We start from the raw sequence: 22,105 nt of genomic DNA, 5'->3' as shown, positions 1-22,105 counted from the left end.
CAGTGGGCCGCTCTGTTTGGCTGCTGTAGGGGTTGGCAACGTGCTGTATCCCAGATATGTTGAGAACGCCCATCCGTACAAAGGCTGAGATGATGGCGTCCTTTACCTCAGGTGTCAGCCGACACCCCCAGAGTGAGGGTCAGAGGGGCTGTTTGGCCCAGCTATAATCTGAAAGAGGCTTGGGTTTACACATTTTTTTAATTAATTACCATTGGACAAAGGAATAACTGCGTCCCCCAAAGCTAGAAGCGAACCAGGTCTGTTTGGGCCTCTGAGTTGGCCTAACTTCCAGAGAGGGAGAGACCAGTTAGGGAACTAGCAGCTGTGACGGCAGGCCCACCCCTGGGCCTGAAGTAACCCCACAAGCCCCGTGCAGGTCTCCTTCTTACACATGTGGTTTGAAAGGACTTGAACACCTCTGAGGGGTGGACTGTATGGGAGAGAGAGCGAGAGACCCGTCTGGTGTTGCCAGCTGTGACTGAGCACGTGCTGTTATGTCACAAGCCCCGCCCCTGGACCTCTTGTGGCGCGTGATCTGGTGGATAGGCATTGGACAAGCTTGACCTATTCACTTTTGCCCCCAGGCGCACCCTATGAATTCCTACCACCCACAATCCCCAGGGCCGACCAGAAATACCTGATCCCAGCCCGACGCTCCAGGGTGGATGTGACGTGGTGTCTTACAGTCAGATACACACAACGAAAAGGCAGGCAGAGGGGCCAGAGACAGACACACAGGAGAGAGAGCAGATCTCCGCAGCGTCCTTCCTGTACTGAGTGAGTACAATGCACTACTTCTTACTTTTAACTGCATCCACTGTACAATTAAGAACGTTTCTGAGAAACTACAATGGCTGTCACATTTTGGTCAAACCCAGATAGCCCAGTTCGGCTCCAACGTCCATGGTGGGTTTTTATGCTTTTTTCCAGACTAAACTACGGTCACAACTCTATAAAGACTCCTCTCCACGTCTTGCACAACCCTTGCAACCCTTGCTTACCCAGTGGCGTAATCCAAAATGGAGGAGTGAGGTCTGAGAAGTGTTGGCACTCTCCCACTAAAAGTATTAACCCCCTTCAAAGAAGTGCAGGTGCTCCTCTCGCGAATCAAAGAAGTGCCTGCCCTTTTACAGCAGTACTGGTAAACAACACTGTCCCCTTAGCATACTGCCCAGTAACCACTGGCTGGCATGTGACCCAAGAAAAACCCTCACCCCTGCGCACGAAGCAGTGCATGCTGGCATGAAAAAAACCCCATTGGATGGGAGGCATTTGTGGGTATCTACATCAGGAACTTGGCGACAAAAATGGTTTGTTTTTTTGCGGCGAGAGAACACTTTTTGAAAGGGACTTCCGCCTACCTTGCTTATTCTCTACAAAGGCAACCTCGTCTCCATTCTAAACATTTCCAGATAGTCACCCAGGACAGCAAGCACTGCTCTAGTTCCATGCAAGAGAGATTGGGCTCTTAGTAACAGTGTAACCTTGGTTTTAAACAATCCAAGGCTGTCAGTTACATTAGAGCATCCCACGTACGGTTCCAGAAACTGCAATTATGCGGCAATGGAGAATCCAGCTGTGTGGCAGGGTTGATTAAATTATCTCACAAGAAAAGACAAATTATGCTATTTAATGTGGTATCTTCTGCGGCAGTAATCATTTTGCTAATTACTATTTTGTCGTGGTAACACATTAATGCTGTCTGGGCACATGTTCCAACTCCTTAGCGTCAGTATACAACCTAAATTCATGAGTCAACAACTAAACAGTGGCCTGTTAACATCTGTAGAAGGTCTGCCACAACCTTTTTTTATGTAACTTTTGATCTATTTGAGCTAGAAGCGAAATTGTTTTGGTTGCAATTTGTAATTTAGGCAGCAGATGGTGGATTGATAATGCAAATCCATAATCATGCAAAAAACGCTGCTGCTGCAGAATCGCATCATTTCAGTGGCCCTTCTGATAATACATGGCTCCTGTCCCAAACATCATATTCATACAGATGAAAATGGCATAAACTAATAGGTACTTTTTTTTATAACCCATTTTATTGTTTGTGTTCCAGACATATCCATGATCACAGCAGTGATGTGCATGGAGTTCAGCTTTATAACATCATTATCTGATAATCACCACTGGACTGGACCCCTGTTACAATCAACATATGTAGTGCTCGCCGCCGGCCCCAGGCCCCCCCTCTTCCGTGCCCCCCCATCACCACAACACTATTCCATTCCTTGGCTACGTAACTCTTAGCAGCTACTAGCCCCGTACAGAGCAGTGCAGTTTGGCATCCATTACAATGCAGGTCAACAGACACACTCAGTAGGGCTAATCTGGAGTTCTTCGAGACTCTCCACCTCAACACCCAAATTAATAGTACTTTTAATAATTTTAATCACATAGAATTTACACCTCACTGCTGTTATGAGTTTAAAATGAATGTTTGAGACTATGCATCGAATGACACATCAATAATGGCGGACTCTGAATCACAGGGGTCAAACCTTGTTAGTAACAAGCATTGGTATAGCCAATAGGTCTCGCCTTTGGGACCTTATAAGTATTTAGCTATGCAGCAGGTCCCAAAGCCGAGACTTATTGGCTATGCCAATGCTTGTAATATGAGGGAAATGGTGTCCTATGCTGAGATTTATGTTTATTTTTAATTCTCTTATCTATTGGTTGCCATTTTGTATTTATGGTGCGTTTACCCTCTGTCCATGTTGATGTGTGCGTATGTTCTGTTGTAGAGTTGGAATTCCTGAGGGGTACCTAAGAAAGTGAGGGCGGAGGGGGTGCGATTATCCGCATACACAGAAGTGACTGTGACTGGCACCAGTACATGATCCTATAGAAACATATAAACCTATCAGTTGTTTCCCCTTGGTTGTGGTGCTTCTCGACTCCACACTAACATAAAAACACAACATCTTCTATGAGGGGTGCTGCGGAGCTGCAGCACCTTAGAGGTCAAGGCGGTCAAGGACTGTCAATGACCCCATTTTGTGATTTTCTTCCATAATTCTAAAACCGTGACTCTGAAAACTGTCACACCATCATGTCCTGTGGGTCTTACTCTTGTTCTACTAGAGAATAATATTCACCTCCCACGCTTTGCTCACGACTGGAAGAAACCCAGCTTATGTAGTGAACAACAATGATGTCACTTCTAAAGTACCTTCCACTGAGCGTACAGCATGTGATTTAGGCAGCTCCGGGACCACAAAAGGCAGCGCGCTCCCACGGAGTGAGAGGAGACCAGAGCGAGGACCGAAGAGGTTAATACAGAAAGTCCACCGCTGCTAAAGAGCAGCACCTCCCCTATCAACATGCCCACTCCCTTCCAGGGGCGTAGCTACCATTGGTGCCCCAGGGGTAGTGGCACCGGGACCCAGGTCCCTGAGGGATCCATAAAACCCTGACAAAAAGCAGCAGAAGGGACCACTTTCCTCTGGGCAGCAAGCAAGCACGTCCCACAAAAGACCTTCTCTAGTAGACATGTCCCTACGCGATTCTCCCTCCTCCTCCCCGCAGAACACCCCACTCTTTCCTCTTAGACTTGCAGCTTGTCCTCCAGGAGGTGCGGAAGTACTCTTCCATGTTAAGACAAGCCATGGTGCTGGTTGAGGGTCCAGGCTGAGGGTACAGAAGGGCCTCGTGTGGGATTCGAGCCGTACAAGGCAAAAGCGTGCTCTGTTTTAGTCACCTTGGAGCCACCTGGCCGCATCCTGTTACCAGGGCGATGCGTCCTGGATGTGAAGGCGAGGCTAGCGAGGAGAAGGGAGGAAGGCAGAAAGGGTGTTGAACCAAAAAGTGAAGAGAAGCGAAAAGGAAGTAAAGGAGAGAGTCTGAGAAAGGCGAACAACGAGAGGAAGGAAACATGGGAAAAAAAAGATGAAAGAAGGCAAGCGGGGGCAGAGGGAATAAAACAAAGAAAGGTTGAAGCGAGTGAATTGAGTTAAAATAATGGGAGCCTATGGAATGAGAACGTCAAACAAGCATGCAAGTGGTGCGCGCACCACAGCGAGACATCTGGTTTGAATTATCGCGCACTCGTCTGGAAACGATAATGCAAACCAGATGGTGCCTGTGCGGGTAACCGCAAGCAATAGACATGGGGCGGAGCAAAGGCTGGACATGCGCCAGTCTTTGCCCAATTGCGTGCTGTCTTTCTCAGAAAGACGCACGCAAAAGCCAATAGTCCGTGACGAAAACAAAACCACACGCACAAGCGTGTGGTGAGCTTTTCAAAGCCCCTTATAATAAGTCTTGCAGGGCAGTGCATGCGCGCTGCTAGGCGAGACCTAAAAAAACAAAAGGCTCTATGGCTATCACTCCTGTGCTTAGGTTTTACCATACTGGTTTTCACTTGTGAAGAATCTAACCCCTGTATATGTTATACATAGCTGGCAAGTTCCCCAGGTCCGTGTTTGACTAGTTTGGTCAATGTTGACTTTTTCTTAGAATTCTAGGACTAGTAGTTTTACTGAACCCATTATAGTACAAGGACTACAAGTCACAAATCTTTGAGAAAAAATCACCAGGACTGGACTTACTAGTCACGCATGGACCTAAGACCTGTAGCAGCTATGGTTGTATGTATGTAGTTTCCCATTTTGTTCAGTCCACACGTGTAATCCCACTTTACTGCAAAGGCCGAATGCAATAAAAACAAAAGAAAAGTGTTTAATGGAATTCACAGGTTGGGACTTTCCGCGTCAGACACAGGGCCTGGTAAATATTCCTGGAAGCAGCACCTATCTGTAGACAGAGGAACAGCATGTCTATGCACAGACACCGGACGGCAGGCTAGTACCCGCTCTCAGAAAGAGAATCCCCACTCTTCACAGCCCCAAGAGTACATGGCTGTTTCATACATGCAAGCAACATGCAAACATCCGAGAGATTTTGCTGTACAACAATGTAAAACTGTATTTGCCAATTAACTAACCAACATATGCTTGTAATACTAGTCACCATTCAGGGCCGGATTGGGAACCCAAAGCAGCCCAGGCAATTTTGATGGACTAGTCCCCATGCTGCATTTGTTACTGTGGTCCGATATAGCAGCAGCACCGCAAAACCAACCCCCAGTAACAAAAACAGTCCCCACAACTGCAAATTCGTCCCTCGCCCATACAGCCTCCCAGGAAAATGCCCAGTGCCCAATATGGCCAGTCCAGCCTTGTTCACCATTCTTTCACACAATGGGATGTTCTTCTCTGCAGGAAAAAAGGTCGGGTACCATGATGGTAGCAACAGGGTAGATCAAGAGGTTTGCACCAACCCCCCTCATACCAGGTCCTGCTACCTTCCAGCCGTTTCCACAATAAACTCTTTTATCCTTCCTGTCTTCTTCATTCCATGTACCCCATCTGCAGGGATGCACTACAACTGCTCTCCTAAGGAAATGCCCAGGGTTGATGCACGCTCCTTATATTTATCATGTGGCGGGTGCTTTGTCCATTCCAACAATCTGAACTCCATTTATGCCACGCAGGACTGACCTTGTGAGTAGCTGCACCCTTTATGACTCCCTCTCAATGTTTCCTATTAAAAGCACTTTAGGCAGGAGGCAGAAGATAATCTGCACCCGTGGTCCCTTGACAGCAGGCCTAAGCTAAGAGGGTCCATTTTGTAAAGGAGGCACCATTATTTTCTGCATCCCACTAGTTCTTAGGCTTAATTTCAATCTAAATCCCGACATTACTTCAACTCCATCATTTCCAGCTGCCATCCACTCGACCCCTTATCTTTAACCCATAACGTTAAAATATCATTTAGTTCAACCTCATATCTTCTACTCTAGTGCTAACAGATATGTAGTTTAATTATTATTAACAGAATTCAATAACTACATTAATATTAGATCAGACTTTAAATAATTTATACTTATCTAAGCTAATAATAATTGAATGCCATTTACGTTTATGAATTCAAAAAAGGCAAACCTTAATGCACATAAAGCATTCATACTAGCCAATAACTTAAAGTAAATTAAATCGCATAGTCATCCCTAATCTCATTAACGCTAAAACATAAGTATGTTAATACTCATTCAATCAAAATAAAAGTATTCTTCACCGTCATATATATATTACATAAATAATCATATTAAAATGTGTTAAATAAATCTCCATTAAACTAAATTAAAATGTGAAACTCTAAATCTAATCTTAATCCTAACCCTTTTAATAATTATAATATTAAATAAATTTGCATGGCATAAAATGAGCAATATTCACCAAAAATTAATATAATCATCAATTACATTTAGTTTTGAACAGATTTCATTAGAAATGTTGATACAACATTACAAGTGAGTTTTGCCATCTTTGCATTGGAGTAGTGCGGATAGCCAAGTACATCTACTTGGATGAAGCCCCTTGATGAAAGTGTGACTACAGGCATCGCCCACCCACCGTTACCTCATGAAGCCTTATTAAATAGAGGATCTAGACCATTAAAGGAAAAAGTCCAATATGGTCTGTATGTTTGTATGCTTCATGATAATAATGTGTGTGTAAACTACTACTAAGAGTTGGTACCTACCAACTATATCTCGTAGGGATTCTACGTACTCAGTCGGTCCTGAAGAAAGCCTGATGACCCTTGATGGCACTAAAGGCTGAACTATGTCAACCTATTAATTCATCGATGTCAGGGGCAATTATACCCACTAAACATTCCACTGTTCCACAGCCTAAGTCACATTCAACAAAAGGGGAAAAAATCGATAGGTCTCTGCACGTTAAAAATTGGGTCTACTAACTTTTAGATCTCCTGTATCAAAATTCTATGCTTCTTTTAAATTATATGATTATTTTCTGACAATCCTTTCTAGCACAAATACTACAGTGCAGTGAGTCAAAAACAAAAATCTAAATAAAGTGGCATAAAATAAATGTACCTAATGAACATATTGCCACTAGAAGGAGTGGGGTACGTGAATTCTAAATTATTGGAGGGTTAACAAAATGTCAGTTTCCATTGAAATCAAGTCTATGAATTGACTCTATCTCATTAACAACAGAAATTCACTTTGCGGCTTAGTATGGGATCTCTCTGCTCTGTTATGTAAGTTTTCTGGTTCCTCCATCGCCAGTCCTTGTAAGGCGGAACCACTTACTTGATCTTCTAGACTAAGCACCTATCAAGTTCCCCTCTGCTTCACTCAAAGAGGCAGAGTAAAGTTTCATATTAGAGGTAATTGTCCATCAATATGAGTCTTACTCCTGAGACAAGTACTCTGCTGCCATTGAAACCAGGTGAAACTCACTGGTGTGGTGGGAGTTCAATATTGAAGTCGTTATTGCTAAGTCGCTCCCAGTGATTTCAAATGAGCCTGCACCCATACTATATGCACCCTTATTTTACTTATTCCAGACTGACTAGGTTTAACCTTCCAATGTGTCTAGTGAACCAACACGCTAGATCAGAATAGATAGCAGCAGACACAAAAAAGTACTAGAGTCCTCAATGAGAGGGTCTTTGTTCTGCGGACTCAGGGAACCTCCATTCATTCATGCATCTCTGTTTGAACAAGCAAGTACAGCTCCCCAGAGACCCTGGGACCTTTATCGGTGGGGGATTAAGAATCTACCACACTCTTCTGCCCTCAGCAGTGCAACGCTGAAGTATCAAACAATCTTTTGAGGAAATGAAATGGAGTGATTTTTGTACTGTCCCTGACTTTTACCCGTTCAGTTTTTGTCAAGTTCAAAACAGTGGTAATTCAAATCCTGTCTTACCAAATCATGTCCTGGCTCTGCCCAAAAATCTTCAGAGTGACTAGTTTTATGCACTGATTTGGCTACTTCAATTCCAAGTTTTCAGTTTTGCGGGTGGGCTGGTGCAGAAGCACGATGCATATAAAATGTTCTTAATTCTGAGAAATGTTCTTTTTAGATCGAGCCTAGGCAGCGCGCATGCACTGTCTGCAAGGCTGTTGTATCTCTTCTGTGGGCTTTTGGCTTGCCCATCATTTCCATTCATTATTTGTAGTGCCATTCAGAAATGCTGCCTTATTATTGCATCATTAGATCCAATTGTACCTCATTTGGCTGCTTGGTTCACTCCCAGGTGTTTTCACTAAGTAGTTCTTTTGTTGGCCATGGCAATGCGTTCATGCTTCCTCCTGGACCAGCTCATGAAGACCACTCATCCCATCTGTGCATCGCAGCCTCAGGGTTCCTTCTGGTTGTCCATCTGTTCATTCTAAATAGCTGTGACCCCTTTCTCCACCCTTCCTGCTTGTTTTTTTCTGTTGTGGGAAGTGTCATATTTTTTCATGCATTGTGGAAAGCATTTGTTTTTTGTTGTTGCAGTTTTTGTTATAGCGCAAACTCGACCGAAGGTAGTGGAGTGCTTTACATGAGCACCAGTTCCGTTACACAAGAGCACATTCATTTTTGGTAGGCAGGGGGAGATGAAGTGATTTGACCAAAATCTCAGGATGTTGAGCCGACTCCGAGACCCGAATCTGGTTCCCCAGCTCCAAAGTCATTGACTCTGGCTGTTATGCCACATCCTCTCCCCTGCACTCTCCTATAAACAGCGCAGAGGGTTTAGCTCACCTTCCAAGCGCTTCTTCGTCTCCACAGACCAAGCCCACGTGAACGTAAAAAGTTTGAAGATTCTACTTCTTAGAGCTCAGAGGCACTAACTGGGGGCACCTGTGCTTTTTTACTCTGCACAGCTTTGGCTCTAGCCACAAAGAGAGCCATTGCTGTTTTGACCAATCATTCTCCACTTCCTCCTGTGCCCCAGCTCCTGATGCACAACACGCGGTGACCAAGACAGCGGCCTTACCTCTGCCCAGCACATCACTTCCTTGCTGGGAGATCCAATGCTGCAAACTCATCTAGGCTGAAACATCCCATGATGGCGATTATAACAGCCCCGGGGAGAAAAGCTGAGACCTAGATACTTTTGTATGATGCCCGGTGGAGCTACCTCGCTAGCTCTGGGGGAGATTGACTTTGGGCTCCCTCCTTTGACTATCACCTACCCAGCCGGACTTCGGGCTAACGCTCCTGCGACTCTCCTGTCCTTATCTTCCCCCTCTCCCTTCCCCCAACACTCTCCCCTCTCTGCTCCTACTCTTTCCAGCTTCTGTCCTCTGCCCTCACATGCCCTTGCCCTTTGTCCCCACACTGTTTTTCTGTGAACCTCTTCCCTCGCCACTTGAGACCGAACTATTTTGTCTGATGCTCGATGGAGCTACCTGGTTTAGCTATAGGGGAGATGGGCTGTGGATTCCCTCCTTGGTCGTCACCTACCCAGTCGATCTTTCGACAGACTTCCTTTCGTCTCTACGGTTGTCTCTTCCCTTATCCTCACTTTCTCTCCTCCCCTACCCCCCACTACTTTCTCTCTCCTTTCTCTCCTCCCCTAATGTATTGCTGATTGTTTGATATAATGTTTACTTGTTGATCTTTTTCTGGTATATTGTTGAACCACATTGCTGCACTTCCTTTCGTCTCTCCTGTCGTCTCCCCCCGCATCCTCCCTCTATTTATGTCTCTCCTTCCCTCCACTGTCTATGTATTGAGATCGAACTATTTTGTCTGATGCATAATGGAGCTACCTGGTTTAGCTACAGCGGAGATGGGCCGTGGATTCCCTCCTTGGTCGTCTCCTACCCAGTCGGTCTTTAGACAGACTTCCTTTTGTCTCTACAGTTGTCTCTTCCCTTATCCTCACTTTCTCTCCTCCCCTACCCCCCACTACTTTCTCTCTCCTTTCTCTCCTCCCCTAATGTATTGCTGATTGTTTGATATAATGTTTACCTGTTGATCTTTTTCTGGTATATTGCTGAACCACATTGTTGCACTTCCTTTCGTCTCTCCTGCCATCTCCTTCCGCATCCTCCCTCTATTTATGTCTCTCCTTCCCTCCTCTCTCTATGTATTGAGACAAAACTATTTTGTCTGATGCCCGATGGTGCTACCTGGTTTAGCTATAGGGGAGATGGGCCATGGATTCCCTCCTTGGTCGTCACCTACCCAGTCGGTCTTTAGACAGACTTCTTTCCATCTCTCCTTATTGTCTCTTCCCTTATCCTCCCTTTCTCATCTCCCTGCCCCCCCCCACTACTTTTCTCTCGCCTTTCTCTCCTCTCCTAATTGTATTGCCTATTTTTTGGAATGTATTGTGTAATTGTTGAACTTTCTCTGTTACATTGTTGATTTTCATGTAAAGCGCTCTGATACCTTCGGGTCTAGCCAGCGCTATATAAAACTCTTTAAATGAATGAATAAATAAATAAATAAATAAATAAATAAATAGTGAGCTCCGCCTGCAGCCCCAGCAGGCCTCAGGGATTTAAATCACGTCTGTCCGATCTCATCAGGCTCATTCACCACGCCAGACTTGGCGACTTAGTCACCAGCGGCCAGGTGCGCAGCTGTCCTCAGTGCAGCAGGTACAGCAGCACCTGGGTATGAGGGACCTACTTCACCTTAAACACCAAGCAGTGGAAATAGGGGGGCATTTTCTCTGCTTGCATTAGTGCCCTTGTCTCCTTCCTGTTCCACTGCCTTTGGAACAAGAGATATCTAGCTGCTTTGTCAAGTGTGAACAGTTCATCCAGCCCCGATTGTCCCCTTTGCATTCTGGTACGTGCTGTTTTGCTTTTCACCCTAATAAACACAATACTGACTACAAGTTCAGCAAAGTAAAGGTAAAAATAGGGCACTCCCGAGGGAAAACTAGGCAGCCTGAAGCACTTAGTGTCAGTACCACCCTTCATTATTTTAATTTGGTATACTTGTAAAAAGTTGGATCTAAAATCAAGCACAAGGGAGCACCGTGAGTGACCAGGAGATTACAACAATTAAAGTTTGAAACAGAAGCTCACAGTTGTGGAGCTGCAGGGAAATGACCACCCTAGAGTGGTCTGGTTGGCTGTATCTGTGAGGCGATGGAACACAGAGGCAAAGTGACCCCTCTGAATTGCAGGAGGGAGCAGGGTGGATCTGGAAAGGCATGGAATATTGTTTAACTGCCTTAGCGAGCAGATTAGGACCGCCTGTGTCCACAGTTAACCTGCAGCATTGAAGTTCTAGACTGGCTAGGGTATGGCTCCTGTTTTGGGGATTGTTATTGGAGATGGTGAGTTTCTCTGGCATGTATTAAAAAGTAATCCATTTACTAATCTCGTTTGCTAGAATGGCTGCTTCTGATTTACATCATCGTGATAATGTGATTTTTTTTTCATTTTATGCCTGTAATGTGATATTAATATGCAAAAAAGTGTTCTTACAATAGTTACTTGAAAATTAGAAATTATACCTTATACAGGCTAAATCTCTGTGAAGAAAAGTACATTTTTAAAGTAATTTATATCAATTGTTTGTTTACTGGATTATGTGAACAAGTTGTAATCAAGCAGTGCATCCAGCTACTGAGTGAAGACTCACTAGTTTACTACTGAGTTTCTCTGTCAGACATGCTGGCTCTTCTGCCACGACTTCCTTATACGTAATGCAACAGCGCCGGCAGCCGCAGCCCATGCAGTCCGTAGTGTAGGAGTTCTCCGACAACATGTGCCATGCCTTTTTATGAGTCAAGCAGCAGCGCGGGAGAGGGTTTGGATTTATGCCAAAAATGGGTCAATTTTTCTAACACACCGCCCAGGAAACATTTTTTTGGGAGCACTGGCAAAATTACTTTTTGCTGTTTGGGCATGTTCCCCTGTAATCCCCAGCAATCACCCCATTTTTCAGAGACGATTTGGTATAGTCTATCATCAACCTCCTTCGCCGTCTTTTGGTAATGCACATAGACAGTTGCTTATTGTACTCTAGTGTCACGCTGACCAAAAACCGTAAATGTGGAATGCCTAATGCCGACAAAGGCCCAGGCTGGTGCTTGCACGGTTCCTTGAAAATGTTCCTCCAGGAGGCACGATTTAAACTTGTCCAGAAGAAGGGACAGCTAAAAGCTTAGCCCTATTTAGGTCTCGCGTGGCGTACTGCGCACATGCGCAGTCGAGCTCGCGAGATTTTATTAGGTCTTGCATGGCGTACTGCGTACATGCGCAGTCGAGCTCGCGAGATTTTATGTTTTAGAGTGACTTCACTAGCGAGGGTTAAGCCCTGCCCCTCTTCTCCATTGGCTTGCCTCCTAAACGGTGGCCAGCCATTGGAGATGACGTATTTCTTTCTCTTTAAGCCCCATCCTTTTTTAGACTGGCTTACTTGACTTCCTGCTGGCGTAAAAGCTTTCTTATCTTCTTTATGGGTCCAACAGATGGCCCCATAGAGAAGATAAGGAACCTTTTACGTCAGCAGGAAGTCAGTCTGAAAGGGACGGGGCTTGTTTAAGTGTATCATCTGTTTGCTGAATGGGTGCAGTGTGCTTTCACATCTCATGTTTCTTGGCTCACAGGAGAGGAGGATCCGGTCACCGTATGTGCAAAAAGTGCCCGATCTCGAGTATGATTATTTCTGTTTTTGAATTCCAATCCCTGTACGTAGTCCAGGATCAAACTTTGACTGCTTGATGTTGCAACGTTTGTTAAGCTTACAAAGCAGCCAACCACACTATCCGAACGGAATGAGTGTCTTTGCTCCTAAAGCACCAATAACCGTGTCCTGTCATAGGACCCAACCTAAAGGTCTCCATCTAGTCTGGTTGGTTTGTTAACCTATCATATGAAAATATCGAGAACTCTTACAAACAAATTCTACAGCCAGCTAGTTTTTTTTTTTTTAAACCTTCAGGACAAGACAGGGAACAAGGTGGGCAAATCTCTGGACAGGGACACAGCCGAGCTCGAGGGGGTTAGACCCTTCACATGTGAGCGCTGCTTTACTACCACTGACGCATGTGTACTGTGCCAAGGGGCAGTTTTCTGGAAGGTGCCATCCTGTGACTTTGAGATTGCACCCGCTGCGGGTGAGCACTGGAGCCAGGTTGGTGCGGGCGCCTCTTTAGCAGCACGGATAGGGCAGGGGAATTCGGAGCCCGATACCAGCGGGATGCGCCCCCCACGCTGCCCTTCACGCCCCCATCGCTCCAGCACAGCAGCAGCCGACCCGCAGCCTCTCCCCTCAAACTGCGCATACACCCCGAGTACATGGCTGCGCTGAGCCCCAGCGCGCGGCCAATCGTCATTTCACGCATTGACCCCCCCACCTTGAAGGAACCGCCTCTCTGTGCTCAACTGGGTCACACAAGGAGCATACAGGCCCTCCCCCTCCCCACCCCCTGCGCAAAAACCATACAGAGCCTGCCTCGCACCATCGCGGCCTCTCCAGGATGCACGTCAGCACAGGGCCTCTGCACACAGCAGCAGAAGCAGCACCCTGGCAATGGACACAGCAAGAGCCTGCCCCTGCACAAGCACACAGCAAGAGCCTACACAAGCACACAGCAAGAGCCTGCCCCTGCACAAGCACACAGCAAGAGCCTACACAAGCACACAGCAGGAGCCTACACAATAAGAGCCTGGCAACCCACAAAGCAAGAGCCCGACCCTACACAAGCACACAGCAAGAGTGTGTGTGTGTCTGTGTGTGTGTGTCTCTGTGTTTGTGTGTGGGGGGGCTGTGTGTGTGTGTGGCTCTTTGTGTAGCTCTGTGTGTGTCTGTGTGTGGCTCTGTGTGTGTGTGTGGCTCTGTGTGTGTGTGGCTCTGTGTGTGTGGCGAGCTCTGTGTGTGTGGGGGACTATGTGTGTGTGTTGGGCTCTGTGTGAGTGTGGGGCTGTGTGTTTTAGTGTGGCATTTGCGAGAGATTAAGCTATTGGCATTGTAAATGACAATGCCATTTATTGATCTGTTTTCAAAACAAACTCATAAATGGAATTGTTGTCATTTACAATGCTAATAGCTCTAACTTTTGCAAAGGCGAGACCTTTGCAGTGTAAATGCTTGTTAGGTCTTGTGTGCGAACGCAGCGCATGTGCTGCTTTGCGTGCGAGACTATTGCTGCCGCTTTCTGTCCCGACGGGAGACAGGAGTTGGCACGCGCCGACAGGAGATGTGCACGCGCACGTACATCTCCTTTCCGCGCTCGCGGCGTTTGAGCAGAACGCGCGCTATGTGTGTTTCACTCTCACGGCGATAACTTGTTGCATATGAACTTCCATTGCTAGTGTCTACCGCTCGTGTTGCTAGGCAGATCTAGGCATTCACCACATAACCTACATGCATTTGCAACCCATGCAATATGCTATTTATTGTCCATGTTCAGTGGAGGAAGTGGGCATGGCTCTAGAGAGTCAGAATCTCTTGTGAGTCATAAGAGCCCTCCTTTTACACACCATTGTTAGTGAATGTTATTTTGCACATGGTACAGATGCATGTAGGATTTCTGGGCAGACAATGGTCAAAGGCAGTAAAAGAATTAACAGAGCACAGAGTAAAATAAATATCCTCCAAGGAGGTCTATAGGTGTCAAATAGCAGTTTATGGATAAAAAACACTGGATAAATGTTTGCTTCTTACTTGTTTGACATGTGGCCACACTAAGAAAGGATTGATGGACTGATTTGGTTAACTTATATAACATCTTAGCAAGATAAGTGAATTAATGGTGTTTGAGTTTTTTCCAACGCTGCTTGTGGTGCGATTGTTGTTTGGCAAAGATGTGCAGTTCCTTATGTTTGTTAGGACCAACTTTACCTTAAAAGGTTAATTTATGATCATTAGGTCCATGATCTATCAAAAAGTCGTGGTCAACCTTAAGAACGATAGCCAAGAAACAATAGTGTGTTCTAAAACTGGGGAAACAAAAAAGGAAAATAACAAAATGAACATATAAATTAAAGGAATTAACACAAATAAATAAGCAAAAATAGCTACTTAAAAAAAGAACTTTAACAAAAAATGCATAAAAAATAACAGGATGTATGCAGGTGACATTTTTCCTTTGCTTTAGAGAAACATAGATTATTAAATCAAATAAATCAGCAGATAGGGTGACCTGTAAAAACCAATAAAAATAGAAAGCTTACCTAATTCATAAAAATTATTAAGACGTAAAAACTCTTAAGACATCTGTCCACTACTAACTATCAAATTGGATTGTGGCAGTCCTACAGCAAAATCAAGTTTTGAAAGGCACAGGGCTGAACACATGGCATTATGTGGTAACAACAATGGTGAAAACAATTTTATAATATTGCTGCCAAGTTTAGTTTTATACTTTTAACATTCTATCTAGACACAGCTTAGGGAGTGCAAGAGTGAGGGCAAAAAGAAGCCTGATTCGTTTTGACCAATTCTTGACCTTTCTCAAGGAAAATATGTAGTTGCTGTATCAACACACTTTAACATGCAAATTATGGGGGAAGAACCAGAGTACTTCTTTAAAAGAAAATATTTAGAAACCAATGGGATACAGGTAACCCAATAGCTTCAACAGAAAATTCCTTACAAAATGATATGTTATATATAATGAAATAGTGCAAATGAATATCTACCTGTAATTTTTCAACATGCTGCACAACATAGCTTGAAATGATTGGCAAAGCCAAGAGCTCTGATTAAACTCTTATAAGATCCGAAAGGCAAGACCTATTGGCTATGCCAAGGCTTGTTATCTTGAACATGGGCATGTCAGTGCTGGTGGCTCGCTTGAGATTGAAAAGGATCTCTCGTCATATTTTTGGAGCCAGTTTAATCTCTTCATGGTGAGCATGATCTAGTTGAACCATGCCAGATATGGTTCTGGTTGATTTTTTAGAACTTGAATACATACTTTACATATTTTAAAACGTTCTAATATTTTGACGGTGAACAAAAAATACAAGGGTGCAAGGGTGGAAAACTCCCCAAACAAGATACCCTAAAAACATGCCACATAAAGAGAGTTGCTACTCAGACACCTCTTTGTCTAGAATGGCCACGTGGATTTATTTTATGAGGGGGAAAAGTAGAATGGTCCCTCAAGGTCTTGACTGCCTAATCTTTTTAGAAGTGGTTATTACGTACAGAGCCTGACAGACTGTAATTAACAATGTCCTAGTACTTTTTACACGTGCCCTCCTAATCAGAGGTCAGGCTGAGTTTTATATTTTAATATGCACAGGCGTCTCAGCCACACCCGCATCGCTATTCTGTCCTTCACTCTCATTCGATTCCCCGCTTTCCAGGTGCTGGGCCCAAACTGTCAAGAAAGGCCTCAGCCATCTCTCTGTACCAGAAAGGTAGCGTGTCTCCTTCCAGTTATCAAACTGATCCTTATCCCTAAAGGCGGGCACACCTCCTCCACATTGCAAGGGATTGGATGAGACAGGCCATGAAGAAGAAGTAAGGGAATCAGTGCTTAATTTGTAAACAAAATAAGAGCTAGGACCCGCATCATGAGGCCACTGCAGCTTGCACCACGCATTACCCCTGCCAGTGCTGCCAATGACACTACCACACAACTACTAACAATCCCACTCCTGTAAATGCGACAATTAAGACTATTCTAGGCCCACAAAGCTATAAGAATGTCTTGGGCAGAAGCTATTAGTAATTTTGTATGTATGCTGAATTCAAAACTACTGGTGTGCTGATCTTTAAATTATACAATCAGCGCCACCATGTGGCAGACTGTCATAAGCGCCAGTGTTGACAATTAAGTGCCGGTGCGGAGCACCAGAAACTACTGGCTCAAATTAAGCACTGAAAGAAATTGATCCATTGATCATTGTCCGAAGTCTTTAGCATAGAGATTTTTATAACTGTGTCCTGATCCTAAGGGATATCTTCCAAGCTGTGGAGCTCTTGTACCATTTATCATTGCAGGAAGTTGTGCTGCTTTTAACCTCTGTACCCTTCTGATATTTTATGGATTCTAGTCCAGGAATACAGTGCTCTACAAATCACTTCCCTAGAGTGCAGAAACTGGTGTCAGTGACACTGGTGCTGTATAAACTGATATAGAAGCCCCCTGCTACCTGCTGAAATTGATTCTACTTTGTCAAGCAAGACTCTGTTTATGAATTTGTCAGAGGATTCTTTGGGACAAATTTACTAAGATTTTATGCAGTGATTGCATCACAAATGTGACGCAAATCGGCACAAAATCTTTTTATCCAATTTTCTTTCCAGCTCTAAACTTGTGAAGCGCTTGAAATAAAGTGAAAGTGACGTGCTGCAGCGCATAGCGCTGCTTTGCCTTACTCAGCGCCAAGGGGGCGTACCATGGGTGGTGCAACCACCCGAGGTTTCTGACAGTAAATCCAATTTACTAAAATAAGTAGACAGGATTTAGCGTCAGAAAATAGTGCACTCTTCAACCAGGCGCTATAAAGGACAAATACATTTTTTCTCCTTTATTTACTGACTTCGCATGTGTGCTGCACTGTACAGCACACACACAAAGTGGGAACATGTTTAAAATGAGTCTAGCATAGTATTGTGCAGTGGAAGGGTACACTCCTGTACAAAACCTATGCTTGACTCTAGGAGACACCCTTGCACTATTGTTCAAAGGTGTTTCCATGGCGCACAGCAGCTAAGAAGAGTTTTGGCTCTAGGGAGAGGGGAGGAGAGTGCCATATTTTAGTTAATTCAGTGCTCTTCTGCTCTCTCCTTCTCATGCAGCACAGCATTTGAGGTTGCTGCACTGTGCCGCGTGAGAAACTGGTAAATCTGGCCCTATATGTCTGGGGCCTCATTTATGAGAAATGACGCATCGCTGCGTGAAAGCAGCGATGCGTCACTTCTCAGTGCGCACTCCTTGCGACATTCCTGATGCGTCATATTTAATGTATGACGCATCATCTCGCAAGGAGTTACAGATACGTCAGTATTTCTGATGTATCTGTAAGCGCAAAAGTGACGCATTGCTGGAGGGTGTCACAAAAGTGACGCAACTCCAGCAATGCGTCCTTTCACATGGGGCAAGCCCCATGTGAAAGGGCCTGCGTCAGTCTTACGCCTGCTGTGAGGCAGGTGCAAGATTTTGACGCAGCGGCGTCCTAAAAATGACGCAGTGAAATCTCATAGATTTCACTCTGTCACTTCTACGACCCTTCCTTGCGTCAATACGCCCCCCTTGCATACATTATACCTGGCGCAGGTATAATGTGGCGTAGGGGTTTACAAAGTGACGCATCTACCTAAATGCGTCACTTTGTAAATATGGCGCAACAAGGCGCATTTTTTACGCCACTGGTGCGTCACAAAAAGTGACGCACTGTGCCACCGGCGGCGTAAAAGTGACGCACAGTCTCATAAATGAGGCCCCAGGTATTTAGTCTCTGCTTCTAGTTACATAGGCAGTGCTTGTGGAGGTTTCTTACATTTCCAAGGCACACCCCTTCTAGAGCCCCACTGCACCTTCTACATCCTACTAAAGTATTAGCTACTCTGTGCGCTCCCTGCAAGCAGTATGCACTTGACACCTACTCATGAGCGAAGAATTGCTGTGACCTGGCCACGGTGAAGAACACTTTCGGCTTTGCCTTTAAAGCTCTACATAATGGCCAGTCCCTTAAAGTTTAATGATAGGAAATCTTACTTGGTGTTTGAAAGAAGGATCATACTTACTTACAAATGCCTGTGCTGTTAGTTTTCAGCATCACTTCTTTTAAACAACTCCCCTCCGTTCCAAGGATCGAGGAACGGTGGTGAGCTTTTTACAAGAAGGGATGCTGAATAATACCAGCATATGCTATAGTGCTGTAATCTGGCCAGGCCTTTGGGAAGGGTATGTCTACTGAGCTTATGAGGAGTAAACTCAGGACATGATTATAGCATTAGTGCCCGACGCAGGGGCTCTACCGGCCATTAAAGGCCAGCTCCAGCATTAACGAGGGAAAGGCCCTTTAATTGCCGGTTGAGCCCCCCGTGCAGGGCTCTAAGGCTATCCTAGAAAACAAAGGACCCCCTCTATTCATTCAATAAGGTTTGGGAGAAAAGGGGGATAAACACACCAAACAATCTATCAAAAAGCGTCCCACTAGACCTCTATTTCTTTAGTTTTTTTAACTAAATCTCCTCCGCTGGGCTGTCATCGTACACTCTGTGATGTGATACAGACGTCAATTAATCAAAAAATATTTGTAGAGAACTGTTAATTTTATGCAATTATATATAGGACTTGTTGTCTGTTTATGAAATTTATAATATGCAAAAGATGTTTTCAATGACATGTATAGCTTTTAACTTTTTTTGATATTATGAATGAAAATAAGCTTAAAATTAAAAAAATGAATACAAATATTTTTTGATTAATTGATGTTGTATGTATTACATCTCAGAGTGTACGATGACAGGCCAGCGGAGCAGATTTAGCCCAAAAAACTAAAGAGATAGAGGTCAAGTGGGAGGCTATTTGAAAGATTGTTGGGCTCTAAGGCTATTACTATATTCCGCCCCCAGAGGGCAGAATGGTCTAATTTGTAAATCAAAGGCCCCACAGAGCCTGAGGGAGTTAAAATTATCTTGGGCTTCATGAGGCGTTTGTTCACAGCAACAGCTGTGAACAAACATTAGAATGTTGATGCTCACGACTTCTACTGGTCTTTAGAAGCCCGAAGCCCTCCACTGTCTTCAATGGAGCGCTCAACTTTCCAACGTTCAAAATTAGAGTTCAATGGTAAGTGAACATCTCCAAACACCTCCAAGAAATGCTAAAAACTGTAAAATACCTCGGCTGAATTTCCTCACCCATATAGTATTGAGAAGAAACTTCAGCTGGTGGGAATTTCTCCATATTTAAAGTTTAGCCCAGATATTGGAGGATCTGCCATTACTTTCGACCTGTAAATAAAGACTTTGTCTTTATTGTTCCCCAGGGTGCTGCAGCTTCCCCACAAACAAGTATTCTGTGTTTTGCTTTGCAAGAAGCCGGGCCGCTCTAGGGCGGTGCGACCTTTCCACAGTACCGGGTGCTGACTTCGGGTGGAGGCACCTGTTTGCAAGTATATTATGGTTTTAATAGCACTGCTGTCACATTCCTGGCCTCCAGCAAATTTCAGGCAACAATAAAAAAAGTCAAAATGACTCCGATGATTAATGTTCTTCCTAATCAGAGGTTTGTCTAGTGAAAGTTTTGACTCATGGAGGTTTTGATTCATCGTAAGATAGTATAGGGGGTTAATATACCTGCTGCAAAGTACATGTACAATGCAGATCACAAAGTGAATATAATGTAAATAGGTCAGTGGGTTGCTGCTTTTGTCAGAGACTTCATATTACTTGCAGTTTATAAGTTAAAATCCTAACATAGAACAGTGAGCTATTAACTATCATCAAAGAACTACATGCAAACTGCAAGGTATAGATTAGGGTGTTATTTTTTCCCTAGTCTTTCATTGTCCTAATATTTAAAAAAGGGTTAATTTGGGTAGAAATCAGTTCTTAATATTAAAGATAACCCCCAACCTTGGTGTTACGCTTTAAATTCCGAGTTGTGCTGCTCCAGACCAAGCACCCTTAAACTACCAGTAAGGATGGCTTGTGAATCCTACCCCTCGTAGTCCTCTGTCTTATGTAACGTGTCCTATACACTGATTTATACACGTATGATTGATTGTCTCTGTGTAATGTGTGTGTGATGTAAAGTGCTCTGACACCCTTCACTTTTATGAGTGACGCTATAAAACTAATTAAATGCATCTGAGGGAGAGTGGTTATGGAGACTTGAGGGGCACTGTTAAAGGGTGCTAGTGTGGGAATCCGAAGCGGAAGTGGTCATTGGGGAGCGCCAAAATACATTGTCGCACCCGGCGCCATCAGTGCTAAAGCCAGCCCTGGCAGAAAGCTTTGTCCAGGTCATTAGGTACACCTGCCACATGTGGAGATACATTGACAGATTAAAAGGGTTTTAGGTCAGGGGGTGTGAGTACATTTTATTACATAACCAAAACCTTGCATAATTCCCAATTATTGACTTTTACGTATTTTGAGACATTTCTGGATTTTGGCTTTTTGTGTAGACAGGCGGCCTGATTAGAAAATGTCTCACTGGAGTGTGAAAAAGTATGTGTTGCACCTGCATACACTGCATACACTGTACAAGTAAGGTTTATTGTCAGACCTTTGCATGTGTACGGGCAAACACTGAGCCGGTATCTCATATACCTTTTTAATGGAATGGAAAGCCTGGTGTGGGTGTCTAATAATCGAGTAGGGAACATTGTGGTGCCTTAATATCATAGACAAAATATCAAGGACAACAGCATTGATAGGTAAATTGATATCGATTTTCTGTACCTAACTCCACATCTATGTACCTTGAAGATATATCTGTGTATCATGAAGGATGTAGATGCAGAGCTAAGAATAGTAAAGCTAGACTTCCCTATTTGCACTTACTTTTCAACATTTTTGTCTTCAGTATTTTAGCTATGGCATTAAGGTATTACAATAACCCCTACTCAATATTACCAACTACATCTGATATACGTCGCAAACTTTGTTCATATGGATGACCCCCTATGTATTCTATGCATAAAACACAAAATCCCAAGAGATGTATGTGCATTATGCATGGAAAAGTAATTTTGCCTAAGCCTACTCAGCGAGAAAATGTTGTTGCTATACTGTATTGTTTTCAAGTGGGGTACAACTGCCCCATGTGGATTTTTATTGTGTTCACATCTAGCTAAAGCCGTATTCACTATGATGTGATAAGTGACTGTGAGCTGGACCTAGAAGATCAGTGGCAGCTCCTCCGCTAAGGCGGAGGAGCGTCGCCCCACTTCTTTTAAGCAGTGTGAGTAAAGAAAAAATAAAATGATAATAACTTGTTGTTATTATCATTTTATTGTTTCCAGCTGCTTTGCGGGCGGGTGGGCAGGGATGCTCTACCCTCAGAGCAGTGCATGGGGTGGAGTGGTTTGCCCACTCCAAGTGCGCATGAATGCTTAAACATTCATGCACACTTTGCATGTCCTCCACGCAGGCTGCATTACAGCCTGCGCGGAGAACTTGCCCAGGCCCCTATTCCCTGGTGGCACTCAGACCAATCGCAACGGTGCATTGCAGCATTGTGATTGGTCAAGGGTGCCTGGGTGCTTACCAATCACAATGATGCATTGCAGCGTTGTGATCGGTCAAGGGAGCCTGGGTGTGCTTCCTGGTTACTGTTCGGCTGGAGACAGAGCAGGGACGCGTGACGCGGCAACATGGTAAGTGTTTTTTTGTTTATTTTT

At 44.4% G+C, this 22,105-nt stretch overlaps 1 protein-coding gene across 1 annotated transcript in view; it reads left to right on the top strand.

Moving 5' to 3' along the window:
- Positions 1 to 649: 649 nt before the first annotated feature.
- Positions 650 to 22,105, top strand: part of LOC147660775 (zona pellucida-like domain-containing protein 1) — a 48,358-nt gene continuing 26,902 nt past the window's right edge. Inside the window, exon 1 of the mRNA XM_086951473.1 lies at positions 650 to 777. The gene's annotated coding sequence lies outside the window, so the exon portion shown is untranslated. The remainder of the gene's footprint in view (positions 778 to 22,105) is intronic.

This window comes from Lissotriton vulgaris, unplaced genomic scaffold, assembly GCF_964263255.1.
Source record: "Lissotriton vulgaris unplaced genomic scaffold, aLisVul1.2 SCAFFOLD_1014, whole genome shotgun sequence".
Classification (NCBI taxonomy): domain Eukaryota; kingdom Metazoa; phylum Chordata; class Amphibia; order Caudata; family Salamandridae; genus Lissotriton; species Lissotriton vulgaris.
This window is presented reverse-complemented; position numbering and strand designations above follow the sequence as displayed.